The sequence below is a fragment of the Urocitellus parryii genome, chromosome 5, assembly GCF_045843805.1.
Source record: "Urocitellus parryii isolate mUroPar1 chromosome 5, mUroPar1.hap1, whole genome shotgun sequence".
NCBI classification, from domain to species: domain Eukaryota; kingdom Metazoa; phylum Chordata; class Mammalia; order Rodentia; family Sciuridae; genus Urocitellus; species Urocitellus parryii.
Genome location: NC_135535.1, coordinates 56448078 through 56471289, shown reverse-complemented (window position 1 = coordinate 56471289; position 23212 = coordinate 56448078).

Below are 23212 nucleotides of genomic sequence, written 5' to 3'. Positions count from 1 at the left end.
GCAATTGCCTACTCATCAGGTTAGAGATGATTCCACCCCATGCATCATGGCTTCCTCTTTGACCTTTGTGTCTCCTAGGTCCTCCAAGTGGCATCTCTTTGAGTTTGTACCTGAATTTTCCCTGTCTGCCCAGCCACTTTTGACTGACAGCACCATCAAAAACCTGGTAATTCGCTTTGGTATTTCCCAGATGCTCTTGTGCTTGAATATACTTTCAATTTCTTGTTTCACAATTCATGGACATGGAGCCCCCACCTTCACATTCAATATAAGATTCCAGAAGAGCCTGTCCAGGGTCACGAGCCAGTGGAGCCAGGCACATAGATCACGGAGATTAGTTGGTGGGTGACCGATATTTGAAAGGATCCATCAGGAGCTGAAAACCCTTCTCGTGAAGGCAGGAAACTTTTCAAATGTAGAGGTCACTTTTAACATCCAGTACCTCATGGCCTTTCATCTAATAGCAGTTACATTGTTAGTTTCAATTGATAAAAATAATAACAATAAAAATTAGCTCTAGTCAAGATAGTTTTATATTCTTTTCTATTTTCTTAATTCCCATAATACTAATCTTTTTTAAAACAGTTATGGGAATTATGCATGTCTGACATATTAGTTATTCCACCTGTGAGGAGTGCTTTGAATATTTGTAGCTTTATTACATGGGTTCCCAGAGATACAAGTTTTATGGAATCTGAACTATATGATGATTAAAAATATAGCCATAGACGTGTAACATCAAAACCAGATTATGCACATGCACATTATATCTTTCAGTCCTGAAAAGCACTCTATGAGATTTCTAGTGCACTATCACACTCTTGTTTTATGTGTGTAGAAATGGGCTTCAAGGGAATAAGTGACTTGCTCTGGATACAGAGCTAGAGGTGGCAAAGCTGGGGAGTTGGCTCCAAACCTTTGTCATAATGATCCCTACACTATGACTATGCAGTATCATTTCTTGGGTACCAGAAAGCTGTTTGCAAATAAAGATAGGAAGGTCTGAGAAGGCTGAGCACAAGGACTGCATTCATAATGACCAGTGCCCCCCACCACCCCCACCACCCCCACCCACAGCCCCGCCACCTTTGTTGTGCTAGTTGATGTCTTAGCCATTCTCCTAAGCTATCAGGAACTGGAAGTGAAGGTAACAGCAGAAACAGGATTTTAGTTTCCTATCAAAGCTGGAGAGTTAACATTAAATTTCAACTTCTAGTTGATTCACTAACACTGTTTTGTTTTCTTAGTGCTTTAAAGATACACATCTGCACTGTGATGACTGCCTGGGTTATCTGAACACATTCCTTGGCTTTACTTCCTAATCAAAGCAAGATAATCATACAATTGTAATCTCCAAGGGAAAATAGGGATAGTCAGAAGTTTCAGTTCTAATAAAATATAGGAGGTGTCAAGGATAATTTTTTTTAAAAAGTGAATACTATAGGAGTTAAGAAGAGGTTACTTTTTAATTAGGCCAGAGGCGGCTTTAAATAAAAATAAGCTGTCATGTTTCCTGTATGTTGAATAAACAGTTGAGTTCAGGGAATTCAGAGTTAGTGAAGGGATGCACCTCCAGATAGAAGGACCATCTTTTTTTAATCATCTAAACTAGACATATCAGAGAGTAAAGGGGGATGCTTTCAATAATTATATTAATGTAACAGTGCTGGGAAAAGCAGTACATACAGTCATGTAAACTATAGTAGAAGGGTAGAATAGCTGTTTGGGGCTAGAGCAAGGGAGGAGAAGAATAAAAAATAAAATGCATTGGGACTGTATTGTGGAAGACAAGTGTCAGGTAGTGTTTTGCAAAGTCTACTCACTGAAAGTTTGAGGATAGGTAGATGCATGGTATAAACAGAACTGTCTTCTAGAGAGATGAATTTGACAGTAGAGAGTAAGATGAATGGCAGAGGGCAGACACTGGAATATTTACTTGATATGCCCATGATTGTTTTTCTTTCTACAAGACTTTCTTAGAGAATTTGCCTTGTCCCCAGTTTAAATAAGGAGAGCTTTATGCTCCATGTATTTATCCGTCCTGATCAAATCATATAGAGCCAGGGGGAGACATATGACTTCCTGGTCCAGTGAGATGTATTCCTCCTAGAAGTTTAGAATTCAGACCACAGACCAAGTTGTTAGACTGTGGGAATTCAACCTTTTGAAATATTTGAATTAGATTCTGAGCAAAGAATGAGTTTGGAAAGAGAGACCAATGTTGCAAATGTGCAAATTGAAGCATGCATAAGACTCGTGTGTGTGTGTGTGTGTGTGTGTGTGTGTGTGTGTGAGAGAGAGAGAGAGAGAGAGAGAGAGAGAGAGAGAGAGAGAGAGACTAGAAGGGAAAGAAAGGAAGCTGTTTCCTGATGGCTTTGAGTCTCTATGACTTACTGTGTACTCTCCTCCATGACATTCCTCTATTTTGTCATAATTAACTCCTTTGTCTTAATCTAATTTGATTACGTTTATTTTTCTTGTACATAAATGTATTCTGAGATAGAGTAGGAAATGTTCCCCAGTAAGAGCCTTTCATTGATTCTAGAACTGAATTTTAAAACAAATCTCCTTCTAATCACAACCCTTCAAATATTTCAAGACCGATGTTGTTTTCTTCAATTTCTTTTTTTCTTCCAGCCAAATATCTCTCTCTCTAGCAACACCTGTTTCGTCATCTGTTTCTTGTTAAGGATGTTACTCAGAATTGAGCATTTTATTTCAGAATGTTCTGACCAGCACACACTCACACACACACAAAAAAAAGTCAAGGAATTCCATCGCAACCCTCTTTCTACTTTGCATCTCTTGCCAACTGGGGCAAGAAAATTGAAGTGGGGGGCCCCCAACTCTCCTCCAGCCATGGGGATGGGAGTGGGGAGAACTAGTAGCATATTCCTAGCTAATAACTATGTATATAGTAGCTCCTAGTTATATTTCTTTCTAAATGAAAAGATAAAAATTCACTAGAGAGAGAATCCTTTATTCTCTTCTTTTCCAGGATGGGGAGAAGATGCTTGGATGTGTAGTACTTTTCATGCAAATTATGAGAATGTTGACATCAGAAGAAGAGGAGCGTGGTTCCTGGTGCTATTGTGAATCTGACCTTCCTCATGTGGACCACCATCACCACCCTCTTGCTGCACAAGAGGAAGAGCCTTTGTATTTAAAGCAATGTAGTACGTATTTCTGAGTCTTGCAGATACATCTTAATAATTAATTTTTAAGGCCTAGACATGACACTTTTATAAATATGACTTAAGACTATTTAGTTTTTAAATAATTTATATCATATAAACAGTACAATTCACTTATTCCTAATGAAATTTCTCCTAATTTCAAAATTATCTTCAATGATATTTGTAATTCCTTGTTATAAAAGTCAAAAACAACTTCATTTCCTAAGCACTGGCTATTCTGTATGCTTGCTTTTCTTTCCTCTTCTATGATAGAGAGAGAGAGAGAGAGAGAGAGAGAGAGAGAGAGAGAGAAATCAACATGTAACAAATTGATATAGAAATTATGGCATATTTGGCAATTTTAAGCCTACATTGTAGAGCAGGATAAACAGAAGCATAAACCACAATTTGAACATATATTTCTTCTAGTAGGGCAATAAAATGCATCCTCAAAGAGGTGAAACATAAAACAGGATAGGTGAAACCATGTTCTGAAAGAATAATCAGTGTAATTTTAATGTCTATAAATGTTTGCTGCTCTCATCATACAGTACTACAGAGTAAATCCTGCAGAGTAGAAATGGTGATGATGATGATGTGGGTATGATCAGTTTATAAGAGTTTAAGATGAGCCCTTGCCCAAACCTGGTTCCCTGTAGCCTCTGACTGAGTGACATGGAGACATGCAGAAATTCTGTGCCTAGTAAAGGAAGTCAAGTAGACCTAAGGTCAATACAAGGAAATGGGCAACCTTTAGTCAGAGGCTATGGTGGGTATTGTGGTCACAGCAAATGCAGGCAAGTGTATCCAGGGAAGCACCAATAGATGCAGATGAGGAGGGAAAAGACCCTCACCTAATGGTCATGTGAAGTGACACAGCTCAGTAAGGAGCCCAGGACTGCACATGGGTTCATGGACCTCCCACCTCTGCATTCATGATGTTTTCTAATAATCCCTCCTTGCTCTGAAGCTACCTGGAGAGAAAGGAGAAAGTAAAGAGATGAGAGAACAAGTGAGAAAGTATACTCCCAAACTGACCAATTTAATCTGTAAGAAATCAGGCTATAAACAAAAGTAGACTGTTATCTAGAGTGAATATTTTTTTTCCCATTGCTATTTGGAGAGATAGAAGCTTGTGATTAAATTGCATTTCTTAATGTAATTACATCTGATTAATAATGTGCAAGTTTTATAGCTACTTTAACTACAGGATATTTAGGAAAATGGAATGTACAAAGTCACATGAAAGTTCAAAGTAGGGAGATATCTCTTAAAATTGGGAGAGGACATGGTGACATTTGAACAAAACCATCAAGGATATGCATGGTGTTTAATGAGAGAGCAGGAGAAAAGGGAAGAAGGATAGTTTCTCTAAAAATGGAGGTTGGACCAGCATGGGAAAAGCCAGTAATCTGTTAGCTGGAGCATATATGAACTGACTGAGCATAAAGTTTTAACATTGGGATGGACTTCATGAATGCATATTTTTCTAATCTGGTCTTCTCATTTTACAAGTGAAACAACTGAAGTACAGGGTTAGTAAATGGCTCGTATACCAGTGTTGGGCTCAGTCTTGAACTCAACCTCACAGGCACAGGTGAGTGCTCTTTCTCAACAGAAGCCTGGCAGGACCACAGAGAACCATGGTGTAAGCTATTATTTCACTGGCTATAGAAGCTCACTTCTATAGAAAAGCATTTTAAGACAATCTGACTATAGATTAATAGGATAGATGAAAGCAGGGGAAAAAAAAAAAGACCTGTATGGACAACTGGAATTATTTAGGGAAAAAGTGGAAAAAAAAAAACAGTGTAGGTCTTGTAATAAGTTTGATTTTTGGATGATAATTTTCATTCCTCACTAGGTTTTATGGTGTCTTAATGCCTAGAATAGTGTTCAGGGACTCTTGAGTGAACTATTTAATGAATGACTATATCAATAAAATTAGTGACCACAGAAATGTGGAAGAAGATTTCAGTGAAAAATATTTTTGAATCTCATGACATAAATCAATAGGCAAACTTGGAAGAAGAAATGTTGAGTTAATTTGGACCTACTGAATTTGATGTTCAGAAATGGTATCCATATGGATTTCTCAATCTGGCAATTAGAAAGTGGGCCTGAAGCTCTGACAAGGGATAGGGCTGCAGATTTATCGATTTGGGGGGAAAATAAAAAAATATAGTGCCAGTTATTTTAAAGCTATCCACTGGGATCTTCACTTAACTAGCAAAATGGAAGACAGTACCACTCTCTTGTTACCAAAGTGGGCTGTACACTCCAGTAAAAAGCACATTCCTTTTTTATATGCTGACCCCACCTCTTTTTTTTTTTTTTTTTGCCTTTGTTTGTAATACTAAGCATTGAACCCAGGGGTTCTCTACTACTGAGTTATATTCCCAGTATTTTTTTTTTTTTTTTGAGACAGAATCTCACTAAGTTGCTCAAGCTGGCCTTGAACTTATGATCCTCTTGCTTCAGTCTCCAAAGTTGCTGGGATTACAGGTGTGCACCACCACACCCAACTTGTTTTTACTTTTTTTAAAAGTGTATTTCTGCAAGTTCACATGTGAAAGTACACTGGTCTTGAATTCAGCAGTTGTAGTCAGTTAAATTCTGAAATTGAATAATGCATGGGTGTGGTGCTGTTTACTGGAAAAAGTGATTTGTTTTATGGCCTAAATTTTAAACTCTTTAATATGTTTCCTAAGAAGTCATCTGATTTGGAAAATCATTTCAAAAATTAAAAAAAAAAATGTATGACAAGAACTGAACCCTGTCAGCCAATTGAAGGGAATTATTAAGTTACTGTTTTTCTTGAGTACTTTTTCCAATAGAAAAATCAGTGTCTACCAATCTAAACTAAGTAAGTGTTAAAGAAGAGTTTAAATCATTAGTTTGAAGATATGCCAGTATTTCAGCCTACATGTCTCAATCCTGTTCTTGATGGGGGTGGGTGCGGGAGAATGAAATGAAACAGTAGCCCCAGAGGAAAGGTTCAGGGAAAGGACTGTTTTTATAGGGTTTTTAAAGGCAGAAGACCTCACACCAGCAACAACATTCCAGCTATTGTCATACCCTAGACATTTATTGTATGGAATTAATGGTAAGGGTGCTCAGAAGCGATTTCTGCAGAAGAGCTGACCTCAACTTCATTGCCCCCAGCCCATGGATAAGCTGAGATCCTTCACAGATCATCCTTTGAGAACCGCCAGTCTGATGGCATCAATGCTGACCTTGATGTCAAGGGACTTACATTCTTGTTATGGCTCTGTCTGTGGCTAACCATATGTCCCCGGGAAAGTCATTTAGCGTCTGCTTTGGTTTCCTGTCTGAATACCTGACCCTTCCTGCTTTATGGGGATGGTTGCAAATGAATTGAGCGAAGGTATGAGAGAATGCTTTGTATTTTCATAAGAAAGGTGCTCTGTGATTCGAAAGGATTATTATTAATTCATCCAGAATAAAGACTATAAACTAAGCTGAACAATAAATAGACCCGATGAAAGTGCTCAGTTTCCTGCTCTGCGTAGCACGAATCTCTACCTTGGCTGCCATAAGCACCAAATGATCCCAGCTACTGGTTCCAAAAGTTTAATCAGCAATTTTATCTGATCACACATTTGGTAATGTTTTTAAAATAAATGTGCATAAAGATAAAAGTGATGTTATCTGGGGACAAGTTGATCCAAGCACAGGATTTTTATAATTAAAAGCAGTACTTTACATACCATCACATCTAGCAACCAAATAATTGATTAAACAATGGGACAGCAACCAAATGCCCCCTGATGTTGATTATTGAGCTTAGAGATAAGTTCCATAAACAATTAGCAACAAAATGTCAGCCTGCAAAGGACTGCAGTGTCTTGTAGCAAATCTTTAATTTGTGCCTAATGACAAAGTCTATTTCATGTAATTTCTAAGTCAGAGGAAATCAGAGAAAATAAACATTTGAGAAGTTGAAGACCAGAAAAGAAAAGCCATGCAACTTAAGCCCTCGGCAGTAAAATTTATATTTAACAGTGATTAAGTACTAGGATCATATAAGGGGCTGTAATTTCATCAGGATGCATGAAAATAGCTGTGTTCATTTTTTTTTAACTGAACAAAGCAGATTTACTATTTTCCAAAGGAAGGAAGAAGAGATGAAGCTGTTAACAAGCCACACATAATTCTAATTGACTTACGGTAGACTAAATAGAATCTAATTTTTGAGGGAGTTAATAAAAATATTTTTTATTGGCTAGTTTCAGCAATATTCCTGAATCTGTAAGTTTGTGATTTATAGATTGGCTATCCAAAGAATATAAACAGGAAGGTGTTCCCCCTAGATCGCCTCCATGAAGAAGTTGAAGTGAAAATAACCATCTGACTCCTGTCTTTTAATTTAGCCTCCACTCTTGCAGCTGCTCCAGGATGTCCAGCCACCAAGCTCCCTGTGACAGGTCCCAGAAGCTGCTGTTTCTTTGCAGGGTCACTGCTTCCCTTGGGTGTTCTGTTTTCCTAGCTGGTCAACTGCTGTTTGTTCTTAGAGAATCGAGTCATTATTGCTCCTTCTCTGAAGCCCTTTGCAAACCCACTCAGCCATCTTGGCTATACAACAAATGAGGGCTCGTCTTCACCGACTTTATTCTCAGAGCCTTGTGCCTTTGCCTTTATTTTCCCCTGTGTTGACTGTGAAACTTGTTTGAGCTCCCTTCTCTGTGATGTGAGAAATCAATAAGCTAGATTTTCCCTTTGGGGAGCTTTGTTCTCTTGGTCATGGTCACACAGAACTCCCTTCCTCAGTCCCCACCTCGTTCTAGTTCTATTAGGCATTGCAATTTGGGCTTCTTCCTTCATCTTGGAGTCCATTGAGCCTTTGTTTCACTTAAAGCATTTTGACTCAATTTCACTCTGACATGGATTTTTCTACTTTAATTCATCTCCATGGTGACTTCCTAGTCTGTCCTCTACCACCCAAATTTCGCCTTAGGTCTACTGGATCAGAATTCCAGCAAAATAGTGGTGGAGGGGCAAAAGACAGTTAAGGCATGTGTTATATTTTTTATTAGAGCTAGTTTGCTTGACTCTTCCAGTTGACTCTCAAGGGCAGGACTTTTATTATATTCACCTTGACATCTAAAGGATTTGACACAGTTCCTAGTACATAGTAGATGCTTAAAACCTATCTATAGAATAAATAAGAGATACACACATGACAAAATTAGAGCACTTTGATATTTTAGTCATGGCATGAGACAATTTTATTCTCCAACCTAGACAAAGTATGTTTATTTAGAAAGCGGCTAGAAGAAAGCATATAGAAATAGTCATATGTCACTTAACAATGGGGATATCTGCTGAGAAATGAATCATTAGGAAATTTCACTATTGAACCAACATTTTAGATTTTAATTACACAGCCTAAGATGGCTACAATGTCATCAGGCAATATAATCTATGGAACCACTGTCCTATATGCAGTCTAGAACTGACAGAAATCCTCACTATGTGCCTTGTGATTTCATATTCAGAATGAAAACTTCCTCCTTTGCCTCTCTGCTCTTCACTGGTGCAGGAGTATTGACCCCTCTGTAGATATATAGTAGAGACCCTACATTTTTTACTTATTTGTCATCTGTTACCATCTAGAATGGTGAATTCTGATCTGAAAGTTGGGCTTTGATTCTCCTGCTGAAGAGACTAGCCTCTGACTCATCATGCAGATCCTCTGCTGGCTCACCATTGCTGTGAATCAGGTTCCCAGGTGACTCCATCCACCTGTGGATCTCACATACCCAACATCAAGGACAATGTCTAGAACACAGTATAGGCCTATTATGTATTTGTCAAGCAAGTGAATGATGACCCTCCAGGTTCTTGTCTTCCAAGCATCTCCTGCCCTCTGTCATAGGCTATGCCCACCCACTAGCAAATCAATATTCCATGTGGTAGATGTGCCATCCTGCCCTGGCATACATCCTATTTCCGAACTTTGTACTATATCTGGTGCATCTTGCTCAGGTTCCTGAGCCCATTTCAATGGTCAGTGATTTCAGTGTTGGTCCCTCTACAGTTCTCAGTTTCAAGTCAAAGTCTAGCTCTTTTTTCCCCTCCATTTGCCCCCAAATCTCAAAGTTGCCTATTTCTTATCTGTGATACTTTTGGGATGGCCCACAAATGTTGGTTGAATTGAACTCTATCTGAATTTCCACGGTTGGGCTCTCCTTTCCCCTCATTCTCACAGACTGTGAACCGGGAAGTTCACAGAACAAAATGGGAAGTGATTGTGTTTTCTGATGGGATGAGAGAACTGGCAGAGGGGCTGGGCTCCAAGCTTCCGCATGCTGCTCTGACATTTTACAGATACTTCATGGTCTGTCAATGGGCTGTGTAAATAGATATTCATGTCTTTACTAGGAATTTGTGAATTTTAACTGAGGTTAAGATTAAACTAATAACAAATTCAAGCCAGCTCTGCTTCCTAATTATCATTCCAGGTCGAAGTGAGTTTTTAGGATCCAGGCAAAGTCATCGCAGGGATTTCATTCGCACTATGGACAGCCAGAATTTCCAGAGACTCAATTTCTTTCCCTCCCTCTTCCCTTCCAAGTCACTCCCTGCTGAAATAAGTCATGGCAGGATATGTTGTGTTGTCTATTTTGATATAATTTTTAGATCTCTTCTTTCTAAGTTCATTAAAGCTTCCACCCATCCACCCCCGTAAGTGTACGTTGTTAGCCTTGGGGTTCTGGCCAAATTCCAATTTGAGCAATTAATTACATTTCAGTGCTCAGCCCTGCCTGCAATTTCAGACAGGGAAGGTGAGTTCTTTGTCTTCCTCAGCAAGTAACTGCTGATGGGGGGGGGGGGGGGGGAGGCAGCTGTTGCTGCCGCCCCAAAGGAGAGGAGGCTCTGAATGTGAGAAAGCTTCCTGCCTCTTTGGGGGAGCTGCTTGCAAAGTGATCTGGGACAAAAGGGCAGCCCTGGGAACGTGAGGCGTTTTTTACTACAGCGGCCTCCAAGTCATCCATCACTTCCCTTTTGAACCACTGGCTTAGCCCAGAACAAAACGGGAAGTGATTGTGTTTTCTTCAAGAGCAGTTCCTGAATGTGATGGCTTCCTTTGAAGCCCCTGTCAAAGGGATGCTTTTATTTTGTTTTTGTTTTTCTGAAATCCCTTCAGTTTGTCTCACTTCCAACAAGATCTCACACCACAGCCTGACATCAGGCCTGGTACTAAGTGGCTGCCTTCACAGCTAACAAAAGACAAAGAACACATAGATGCAGATTATTCTCATGCAATAAGTTAGAGGAATGAAAGGGACTTTCTTTTTTAACTTCAAACAGAAAAGGCAACTAATATTCTGTGGAGAGTGCAGGTGATAACACAGCATCCAAATTCACTTGTTCAGCTTCCCTGTGACATGATCTAACAAGTCAGAAATTCAGTAAGTGTAGTTCTGTCCTGCGAGGTAGTTTGAAAAGGTATGGAGAACAATCCTTTCTACATGTATACCCTGTTTTACTTGGCCTAGACAACAGTGCTTGATGGAATGATAATTGGATGTTGATGAAAAGCATCAATCATCGCTGTATTGTGACTTGAGTTATATTTGTTTAATGTTCAAATTTAAGTTGTGAAATAAACCATCCAGGTTGGAAAAGGGTGACTGTGTTTCTAAAACTTCATTCTTTGACTTATTAAGCAAGAGTGAGTCAGTCCTTATATCAATTGAGCTTATTGAAAATTCCAGGATTACTCACACTGGTTTAAAGCATTTGTCATGAAAAGAAAAAAAAAAAATCCTTTTCTTTTTCTTTCAGGATGTTGTCTTTACACTGTCTTTTCTAAAGCTCACGGTTCTTGGTGCAGCCCTCTTGCGAACATTCTTGTGCAGACTCTGTTGACGTGTGCATTTACCAAAACAGATCGCCTATGTGGTTCTGTGCCCAACCACTTCTGTATGCATTTCTCAAAAGCAAAACACCACTCTCACAAACACATTATCTCTACATGCAAACAGCTGTTTGCAAGCAGCCCCCCCCCCCACCATGTTTAGCCACCAGGTAGGAGAAACTCTATCTCTTTGTTGTTTTGTTCTTTCCCCTCCTGGGTCATTCCCTAAGGAAACACATGCAAATCCTCTCACTCTTCTTTTCACCAGTCACAACTCAGTTAATATTTCCTCCTAGAGATCATTCTCACATATTAACACACTGTCTCTGTAAATTGGCTCCTGACTCCCTACCCTGTCCTTCCTCCTTTTCCATCATCCAGGGCAATCATTGTCTCTATCACTCTCACTCATGGCATCTTCCAGGCCTTATCTCAGTCTGAAATTATCAATTTGTCTTTGAATCTCTCCCTCATTAGACTGTAAGTAACAAGAGCATAATGGGGCTCACTTATTGTCTTTCCTTTACTTCTTTTTCTTTTTCTTTTTCCGGTGCCCAGAATAGTGCCTGATAACATATGTTAGATAAACAAAATCACTCGGAAAGTTTACATGTACTCTCAGCCATCACGACTAAACATATCTTTTATCAAGTACCAGTAACCAAGACACTGAGGTTGCATGTAGGAACACAACTTTAATACTTCATCTATCTATTTTTTTTTTCTTAGGTTGCATTAACCAGAAATGTGGTAACAATGTGATTTCTTCTTTTTTTTTTTTTTAATTGAGATAGGCATATTTCATAGTCGCATAGGTAACTAACTAATTTTTCTGGGAACAACTTGAAATGTAACAATGTTCTCCAAGGACATGTTGATGTTGAAAAGGAACCTAATGATTTAGGCATCATGCTAAACACTTTTGCAAATTTTTAATCTATTTCATGTCCATGATAGCTATATAATTTTGATATTTTAGTAATCATTTTGAGGAAATGAAATTGAGGATCACAGAAGTCAAGTGGTTTGTCAAGGTCATACAGCTAGTTAATAAAATTGTCAAGAAGATCTGTATAATTTTAAGGCCCATGTTTTGCCTGTTTTATGAACTGTCATAAATAAATGTTTTAAGAACAAGCAAAGATGAATTTCTAATTAACTTTTATGTTTAATTAGTGGGATGAACCTTCTGACTAAACCAAAAATCAGAGATGAATAGATTAGTTAACAATTGAACTAAAACTTTTTGTTCACCAGATTGACCATCAGTTTTTAACCAAAAATATGCCCGTCTACTTTAAGTGTATTTAAGATTAGAAAATTCAAATTTTGTGATGAGGAAGGTCAAAATCCGGTTGGATAATTTTTACCAGAGTACCCAGATCCACCAAGAGTGGAGCAGAACCCTGTTAATATCCAATAATGGCACTGAGTATTAAGAGCTGAAAAACTTTTCAAAAAGTGTGACACTCACATGAAAGCAATTCAGCCACTCCAGCTAACTTGAGTCTTTTCTACAGAGGGGCATTTTTAATGGAACACAAATCATATGATGGTTTTCACCCTATTTTACTCAGTTTTTTTCAGTGCTGTGACCCAGAGACCTGATAAGAACACACAGGAGAAAAAGTTTATTTGGGGGTTCATGGTTTTAGAGGTCTTAGTCCTGAGATTGCCAACCCCATTGGTCTGGGCCCAAGGGGAGGTAGGACATCATGGTGGAAGGGTGTGGCAGAGGAAAGCAGCTGGGGACATGGCAATCAGGAAGAAGAGAAGGAGTTGGCTCACCAGGGACAAAATACGACCCAAAGGCACACCCCCATTGACACACTCAGCCAAATCCTACCTGTGCACAGTTACACCCAGTTAATCTCTAACAGTGGATTCCTGTGCTGATTAGATTATGGCTATCATAACCCAATCATTTAACCTGTAAACTTTCTTGCAATGTCTCACACATGAGATTTGGGAGATACTTCATATCTGAACCATAATACATCTGCATGATATGTTAAAAGAACTGTCAGTTTTCACAAAGAATGTTATCCTTCTGTTTCTGCATGCAGAAAATAATACTTCAAAAAGCAAGATGCAAAAACCCAGGTGAAATCAACAAGAACAATATATTTTTTTTTCTTTTTGTTGCTTTGTTTGGTGGGACCAATCCAAATGGATGCTTCAATTTTTAATCAGTTATTTCAGCACTGCACACTCACAGTTATAGACAGAATGGATTTGATTAGAGAAAACAGTTCTCAAAGATTCATTTTTTATTTAGGCCTTATGTACCCAGAAGTATGTACCAAGACTTTATTTACATACTTACATAATTTTCTTTCATCTTGGGATTTCAAAGAGCTTCATAATGTTGGTTTTGAGTTGATTAAGCCTTACCACTTTACTAAACACTGTATTACAATATTGTAGAGGAAGGGGTAGATTTTAGTTTCTTGTGTGTATTTTCTTAGTTTTCAAAATTAGTTAATAGCAAAAGAGTGATGCCACATGTAAAGGTCTCTTTTGAGAAAAAGAAAAAAATTACCTTGGAATTATTTTAGATTTACAGAGGTTGCCAAGATGGTACAGAATTTGCACACCTTTTACTCAGTTTCTCCTGATGTGGAAACCTTGCTCAAAATGAGAAATGAATGCAGGTGTATTACTATGAGCCAATCTACAGACTTTATTTAGATTTCACCACTTTTTCCATGAATGCCTTTCTGTGTTCCAGAAGCCAACCCAAGGTTCACACTGCATTTGGTTCTCAGATCTTCTCAGCCTGCTTGGATCTGTGACAGTATCTCAGGCTTTCCTAGTTTTCAGGATCTTGACAGTTTTGAAGAGTACTGGTCAGGTATTTGAAAAAAAAAAAAAATCTCCCAGTTTGTGTTTGTCTCACGTCTTCCTCATAGTGACACTGTAGTTATGGGTTTTGTGAAGAACATCACAGACATGAGGTGCTGTTCTCATCACGTTACCTTAGGGGGTACATGAGATCAAAGCCTTGTATCTTTGGTGATGTTAACCTTGACTGCTTGTTTAAGGCAGCAATTTCCAGGTTTCTTCATCGCTAAGTCACTATTTTTCCTCTTTCCCTACTGTATTCTTGGTAAAAGAGCCACTAAATCCCAAATTCAACTCACATTCAAAGATGGGAGGGAAGATGAGTCCAGACTGGGAAACATCTACACTTATTATTTAGAATTTTTTTCATACGGGAGATTTGTTTCTTCTTTATTTATTTACTCAATCATTACTTATATCAGCATGGACCCATTTGTATTCATTATATACTTCAGTTTATAATCCTGTGCCACCTTATTTATTTTATTGCTGAAATCATTGAATATTTGATGATTGGGAACTCTTTCTATTGGTTCTGATTAAAATCATGTTTTTAAATTCTTTATCCTTTAAAAAAGTCCACTTTTCATTATGTTATTTTACAATCATATTTCTCCAATATTGGAGGTTTTTTCGATGCCCAAAGTGCTGTGCCGAGCAAATACCAACACATATTCATTGGACTCCTACTGGCACTAGGTGCTCACAGATATTGCCCTACTTAATTTTCAAAGCAGAACTCAGAGGCTCTATTCTACCCCTCAAGGAGATGAAGAACTGAATTTCAGAGACCCTACCAGGCTACCCAAATGAGTAAGTGACAGGGAATGGGAAAAGTGTTGTCTCTTTTATAGTAGAGAAGCGACATTTCTAATGGGAGGCAGTATTTCTCCAAAGATTTACAAATATGACATTTAAGAGGAAATGCAGTAGCTAAGTATATCTTGGCATCAGACAAACCTAGGTCCTTTCAGTTGCCAGAAATTTCCAATGTCTATCCCCGCCCCCCACCCAATGGTAGACCTACTTTGTAACTTCTGGTTTGTATTAATCACAAAAATAGGTTTTAGTTTACAGTTTAGTGCATTTTTGATAAACTTATGTGAGCGTTTTGGTCATATGTCCCTATAGTTGTTTTATATCTTTATTCTTTAAAATATTTTAGCTTTTGGTTTTCAAATGCAGTTTACTAGAGGGCACTGGGATTTGCCAGCATCCCCTTCTCTGTTTCTAACAAACAGTGATGCATAACTCACGAGTTTTTTGAGGGGAGTAAGATCATCAAATTACTATTTCCATTTAACACAGCTAACCATACTACACACACCCATACCTACCCACAAACACACAGAATTGCAACTAAAGCTACTTTCTGGCATAGTTAACAACAGAGTAATGGAGAGAAGGTCAAACTCTAGAAATAAGAACTTATGGGGCCTGCAGATGTAGCTTAGTAGCACAGCACATGCTTAGCATGTAGGAGACCCTAGATTTTGATCCTTAGCACCCAGGGGGAAAACAAAAAATCAATTGTCAAAAAGTTTTATGCACACCAGAGGAATACTAAATTAATATTTTCTTTGTTTGGGAGTATGCAAATGAAAAAACATGGTTTCTTTAAAGCAAGAGGGATTTCAGTTTGATGTAAATGAAGGATCTCTTATAAAACAAGGAAATAGGAACACAAAGTTTTCATAGTAAGACAATAAGTGAACCTTGTTGAGGTGCCATCAAGAACATCTCTTTTAAAGAACTAAAAAAATGAATGAATAAATATATATGACCACCTACTGCATGCCAAGCCTTTTCTGGTTATTTGGAAATAAGATCAAGTGTGATCTTAAGAAGCCATGAAAGATTTTAGAGAATCACAAGCCTACAGAAAATTAATGTACAGAGCTTTAATCTGAATCTGAATATATGACTCAATTAGCATGAGCTCCTGGAAATGTTGAGTAATTGTGAAGGAAACAAGTAAAGTGAGAAAAATACTTGCATACATCGATTTCAAAGCACGCCAGGAATTCAGGTGCTTATCAACATGGCATTACCCACAACTTGTCACTGACTGGAGGACATGTCACTGGGTGAATACTGACATTTCTGTGTGAGGTGGGAATGGAATAATAGAGAACTGACAACCAGCAAACAACTCTCCTCTTTCCTGTAAGTGAAAGTCACCTTTGATAGAAAGTATGGCATTAACATCTGGATGATGCATTTAAAAAATTAATGGCTCACAGTCCTTCTCCTGTATGCTCTTGGGTTTGCCTAGGTTCTTCTCATTGGTATAGATACCCAGTTACGTGAAAGAGAGGATTTCCTAACTTGACTTTCGGGATCCTTTTTCATTCCCATTTTTAGAATTTAAAATTTATTTCCTTCCAGTCCTGTTCTATTTTTAAATTGTGTAACACATTATGATTGTGAATTGAAGGAATACAAAAGGTTAGAAAATGGGTTTCTGGCCTATAGAGGATTTGCAATAAATAAGGAAGATAGACATGTACAATATTAAGATACAATGCAATGTGGAAGAAATAATTATTTTAAGAGCAATTATGCATACTGCCAGTAGAGTACAGAAGAGAAAACCTAGAGGATGCCCTTACAAACAGAAAAAAATATTTGGGATTCCACTGAGTAGAAAAAATTTCTGTGCTACCAAAGCTGTTGGTCTGATGTCTCATATTTAGGTCCCAGATAGAACCCACATGTATTTCAATGCTTTACTGACTCCTGTTTTATCTTGGGGTAGAGCAATTCTTCAGAAGAGAAAACGGACTGAATTGTCTGATTTAGTTGAGTCTTTTCTGTAATCTCCTGGATTTTTTCCAGAAATAAAGTGAGATGGCATACTTGTAGACAAGCTTGTTCTTGCTGCCTTGTTTCCTATTTACCTTTTCCAAGCTGAAAGTATGTTCAATTAAGCCACGTTACACCGTCCAATCATTGGCAGTTATGTCTTGGATGGTGTGCAGTTTGTTTTAACAACCAGTGTTTGAGGCCAGACCATTACACCAGGCCAGCACAGACATGCTTCTCATTAGCCCATCTATTTTAAAGGGAAACACACTGTATGCTGAGCTAACCGAATTTCCACTCACTGAAGTTTGCAGCAAAACCAGCCTGAAAATGGCCTCAAGGGGACCTCACTTCAGATTTTATTAAAGTTCATCAACTACATATTATGCAGATACATAAAAATAGATTAACAACCATAAAAGAATGACTCATGTTTATTACCTTAAAGAGTAATTGCATAAAACTAAAAAAAAAAGAGAGAGAGAGAAGCATTGCTGAACCTTAATAAAGTTGAAGAAATCTACTTCCTCTGTCAAGCACAGCAAAAATAGAATGCCACATTAATAGCTCACTACTAGATGAGCTATTATCATACAGGATTTTATTTATGATTTTAAGAAAAGAGAGTCCAATTCAAAAAAATCATCTTACTTACAGAACCTTTTATCCTTCTTGGCTGAAAACTAGGTGACATGCTAATTATCTTATAGAAAATGGCCAAGTGTTTATGGACAACAAAGTCCAAACAATAGAAAGAAACCAAAGTGCAAAAAAATCTTCCTGTTTGTGTACAGGTGTCAAGTGGGCTGAATTGTGTCCCTCCCCCACAACAAATTTATATGTTAAAGTCCTAATCCTCATTACCTCAGAATGTTGACTGTTTCAGACAGAGTCTTTGTAGAGATAATTAAGTTACAATGAAGTCATTAGGGTGGGTCCTAAGCAAAATGACTGGCCCTAATCCAATAAGAGGAGGAAATTTGGACACAGACGCACACTGAGGGAAGAATACATGAAGACACAGGAAAGATGGCCATCTACAAGCCCAGAAGAGAGGCCTGGAACAAATTTTTCTTTCATAGCTCTTAGAAGAAACCAATCCTACTGACATCTTGATCTCAGACTCTCAGCCTCCAGAACTGTGAGACTAATATATATATATATATATATATATATATATATATATATATATATATATATATATTTTTTTTTTTTTTTTTTTGTCTAAGCCCATTCTTTATGTGCTGTTTTGTGTTAGGGCAATCATAAGACCTGAATAAATGAGAATACCTGAGAATTAGCTTCCATCTGCCAATCACTTGCTCCCAGCTTTTGAGCATAGGTTTAGGTCTTATCTGTTGCTCATATTTATAGGTAACAACGAAAAGAAAAACGAAGGCTTACATATCACTTAAGAAGAGAACCTTTTGCCTGGCGTGGTGATATACTCTTGTATTCCCAGCAGCTTGGGAGGCTGAGGCAAGAGGATTGCGATTCAAAGCCAGCCTCAGCAAAAGCCATTCAGTGAGACCCTGTCTCTAAATCGAATATAAAAGCGTCCTGAGGATGTGGCTCAGTGATTCAGTGCCCCTGAGTTCAATCACCAGTACCCCCACGCCCCCCAAAAAAGAAAGAGAACCTTCTTATTAATGTAGCAAATCATGCTACTACTTAGCATGAATAAGATAGGTTGTTACATAGCAAAATACTGTTTTCTAGCAATTTAAGTATTTAGCAATTTTAAATAAACCAAAATAAAAAATTGTTAAATAAAAATGTGTTGTCCTTTTGTGTTGACATAGTTTTATAATGACAATGATTTAAAAATATATTCACTTGTGGTTTTTGTATGATTTAAATAGCCAACAGCCAAAATTAGTTTATTTCTTGTTGTGCAGATATTAGCATTCTGATGACAAGCTGGCAAAATCATCAGATCTTAGGCTTTTGAACTGAGAACACCAGCGTCTCCTTGGGGTTTGATTTCTATCAGTCACAGAGCAGGAGTTTAGTCTCACAGGTTGAACTGTGATGCTCACAATGCATCCGATTTTGAGTTACCATAGTGCTCATGTGTTCTTTAATACACAAACATTTTCTGTGCGTCTGTGGTTTTCCGGGCCCTATTTTGTGTTTGTCAGCTGGGAGACCCTCTGAAGTGTAGGGAACAGGGGAAAGAAAGGCCAGTGCTTTAGTCAGCTTTTTTAACTGCTGTGACTAAAAGACCCAGCAAGAACAATTTTAGAAGAGGAAAAGCTTATTTGGGGACTCACCATTCAGAGCCCCCAAAGGGTTCTGTCTTAGTCCTTAGATGGCCAACTCCATGGCTCTGGGCCTGAGATAAGGAAGAACTTCATGGTGGAAAGGTATGACGGATGAAAGTAGCTCCGGACAAGGAAGTAGAAAGCAGAGAGAGAGAGAGAGAGAGAGAGACAGAGAGAGACAGAGAGAGACAGAGAGAGAGGGAGCTCCCCAACAAAACATAAACCCCAAATACATGCCTCCATCGACCCACCTCCCTCGGCCACAGCCTACCTGCCCAGTTTGATCCCTGTCAGTTAATTAATGCACTGATGAGGTTAAGGATCTCATAACATAATCATTTCTCCTCCAAACTTTCTTGCATTTTCTCACATATGAGCTTTTGGGGGACGCCTCATATCTAAAGCATAACAGTTAACCTTTACCTGCCCAAGTCTGAGGATGTGTAGTGGATTGATGAATGTCTCTCCAAAGATCATGTTCACCCAGAACATCAGGGTTCTTTGGAAATAAACCATCTTGGATTAAAGTGAGTCTTAAATCCAATAATTGTGTCCTTACAGGAAAGGACACAGACACATGCACAAAGGGAAGAAGGCCACTTAGAAAGGCAGAGAACAGACTGAGTTTGTCAAAACCGCAGAAACTTGTGGGGCCGGCAGGAACGCAAGGTAGCTTTCCTCCCTCCAACCTCTGGAGGGAGCCTGGCCTGTGGACACCTTCACTTCAGAATTCTGGCCTCTAGAACTGTGAGAGAATATTTTTCTATTGTTTTAAGGTACCTTGTTTGTGGGTACTGTGTCACAGTAGCCCTACAAAAGTAACATATCGTGGTGATGTTGGATTTCCTCTGACACTGACTGCTATCTTTCAGTGATCAGTAAAAATAATCCAAGGAATGTTTCTCTTTCCATGTTCTGTAGTAATGGTTATATTAGCATAATGAAATACCTCTATGGGTTAATGGAGTTTAATCAAAAGTCAACTTTTCAAAAAAGATAAAAGAATTTTAAAACAGAGAGAAAGGAGAAAATTGATCATTTCAATCATGTTAGCAAATGATTTGTTTGTCTCTCAAGGAGCATATTTCCCACTCAAAATGAACTTCAGATCTGAAATATGAATCTGTGATTATCTAGTCTCCTCAGGCCTCTCACAGTGTAAACATCCATCAATCATCTATCTATCTAATAGGACATGGTTCCTACATACAAACAAATTAACACACCTATGATTAACCAAAGAGACAAAAATCTGTTCCAGTACTGGGGAGTGGGGGACTCCTGCTGCACTGGTTAGTCACTACTGTGAAATCTAGAAACAGTGTATCACTGCAATAGCCCTTATCTAGAGGAGGTGTGTTCCAAGACCTAAAATGGAACCTCAGATAGTATAAAATCCTACATATACCTTTTTTTTTTTCCTTATATGCCCTGCAGTATAGCTATCTTGTACCAGAGTGAATCTGTTTTCCATGTTTTCTGCCCTGTACCTTCTTTGTATCATTACTCTTGCGCTTTGGGATCATTATTAAATAAAGTTACTTAATATTGTATTACTGTGTTATCTGTACATGAACATTGTGATACTGTGACAGTGTGACAACTGAGGTAGCTACTAAATGATTAACGGGTGGGTGGCGTATACATTGTGAGTTCAATGGACAAAGAAATGATCCATGCTCTAGGAGACACAGAATGAGATGGTGGGAGATTTTATAAGGCTACTCAGAAAGCATACAATTTTAAACTTATGAATTACATATTTCTGGAATGTTCCTTTTACTATTTTTGGATGGCAATTGACTGTGGGTACCTGAGTTAAGGAAAGCAAAACTGCAAATAAAAAGGTGTTAATGTACTATGCAGTTTAGGAGCTATCATATTCTGTACCTACTCTGTGAGCATTAAATACTTATTTCCAAGCTAACTGATATGGTATAATCCTAAGATTCAGGTCCTTATATATTATGTTACTGATGTTGGTCAAGTTGATTAATAGTTATTTCCAAACTGTCACTGTATTATGAGAATATTTTTTTTTAAAAAAAGTAGTTATGTTTCTTAAAAGTTTCTTTCTTCCAACTATTTTAAGCTATAATGTTTATAGGGGGAAAATGTGAGAAAAAAATTCTCATAAATGTGTGAAAAAAAATCTTATACCTTATAAATTTTTACAAAATTGCCTTGTAATATTTTTGGTTATGTTTTAATTTCATTTTGTTTGGAAGGAGAGAGAGAGAGAGAGAGAGAGAGAGAGAGAGAGAGAGAGAGATATTATGCTTTGAAGAACCTGTATGTTGGACTAATGAAGGTGGCTAGCCTAATTACAGCTCTTGAGCCAGTGGTCCCTATTCATCTTTGGAGAGGTAAATATGGGCATACACATGGAAATCTCCAGATGGAGAAGAGGCAAAATCACCAGTATCTTCTAAAGGTCCTTTAAGAACACTGAATATGCAAATGATATATCATTTTCTTAATGTTCATAATATTGGACATTAAGATTATATTGTTTGAAATCCAAGAATCCTAAACTGGAATATGTTCTACAGCTTGGTGAGTGCTTGACATTGGGGAAAATAGTTAATATCTTGAGGTCTCAAAATAGCAATTGCTCATGGAATTTTTATGAGTAAGCTAGCTTCTAAAAAGTGACTAGTACAGTGACTGATATATAATAGACCCTGATCAAATGGAAACTACTATTCTTCACCATATTTCTCAAAAAGTATATATATATATGCATATTTATTATTTTAACCATTTTTTAAAAATTAATAATTTTTTAAATGCTTCATCAATTACAGATACATTCTCAAATGCTCCTTTGCCTGGAATAATTTTGTTTTTTGTTGGTGACTTCTGCTTCTAATTTTGTTACATTTAAAAATTTTTGGAGCACAGAAAAATCTCTGCCAGAGTTCTTCACTCCCTGTCCTCTCTTCTTAATGCCAGAATGCCTGAAATGCAAATCTATGGAAAACATCACCAGAGAAGAGAGGCGACACAGCTGACCTGCTCTTCTGCACTTCTCCTGTAAATCTCTACATGTGAACTTGTCTGCAATGGCAAGCTTACTAATGCTGTCTTAGAGTGGCCAAGTACAGTGAGTGTGCGGGGTTCACGCTGTATGTTCTAATCTATTCTTTCCTAATTTCTTGTTGACAGTCGCTAACTCTTGTGGGGTGTCCCTACCATCCTGGCCAGTGAGGACTAATTTTGCAGGCTGTGTGCAGGGTGTAGCTAGTCTCCTGAGTATTCTTTTTCCTATAAGAAAAGACCTTGGAGGCAACTGAAGTGTTCAAGAAGACTTACAACAAATTATATTCCACTTAGTGGTCCTCATATTTAGGGTTCAGAAAACCAATTAATAGAGTTTACTGGTAAAGGAAAGGAATTAGGTTGGATTAGGACACAAATTCAGTGTCATTTTCTCTCTTCTGCTGGTCGTGAGAAAGAGAAAAATAGAAACTTAACATGTGGCCACCTATGTTTCCACAACCTGCCCACATACTATAGATTTTTTTTCTGTGTTTATGAGGTTTTACATCTTTAAAAGATCTGTTGAATATTATGACCTGTAATAGTCTGTTGTTTTAATTTAGAACCCAAATTAAGGTCTGTTAATATTTTTAGGATTCCCCCCCTTCTACTTATTGTACACAGAAAACTCTATTGTTCTTAGAATATTTCTGAGTACTAATCTTTTTTTTTTTTAAATTGGCTCTATTTAGTTATACATGATAGTAGAATCCATCTTGATATTATTATACAAGCATGGAATATATCTTACTCTAATTCAGACCCCAGTACCTCTTCTTCCCCTTCCCTTCCCCCTCCCTCTGCTTCCTTCCCGCTATTGATCTTTCTTCTATTTACCCATAGTTTTTTTTTTTTAAATTAATTTCTTGTGGATGTACATGATGGTGAGACTCACTGTGTTGTGTTCATATATGTACATAGAAAAGTTGGGTCAGATTCATTCTAGTCTCTTTCTTTTTCCCAATTCCTTCATTCCCCTTCATATAATCCATTGAATTTCTATTCTCCACCTCCCACCCCCAATTTATTGTGGGTTATCATCCAAATAGCAGCGAAAACATTCAATATTTGATTTGGGGGGGGGATTGGCTTATTTCGCTTAGCGGGATAGTCTCTAGATCTATCTATTTACTGGCATATGTCATAAAATCATTTTGCTTTATGACTGAATAATATTCCATTGTGTATATATACCA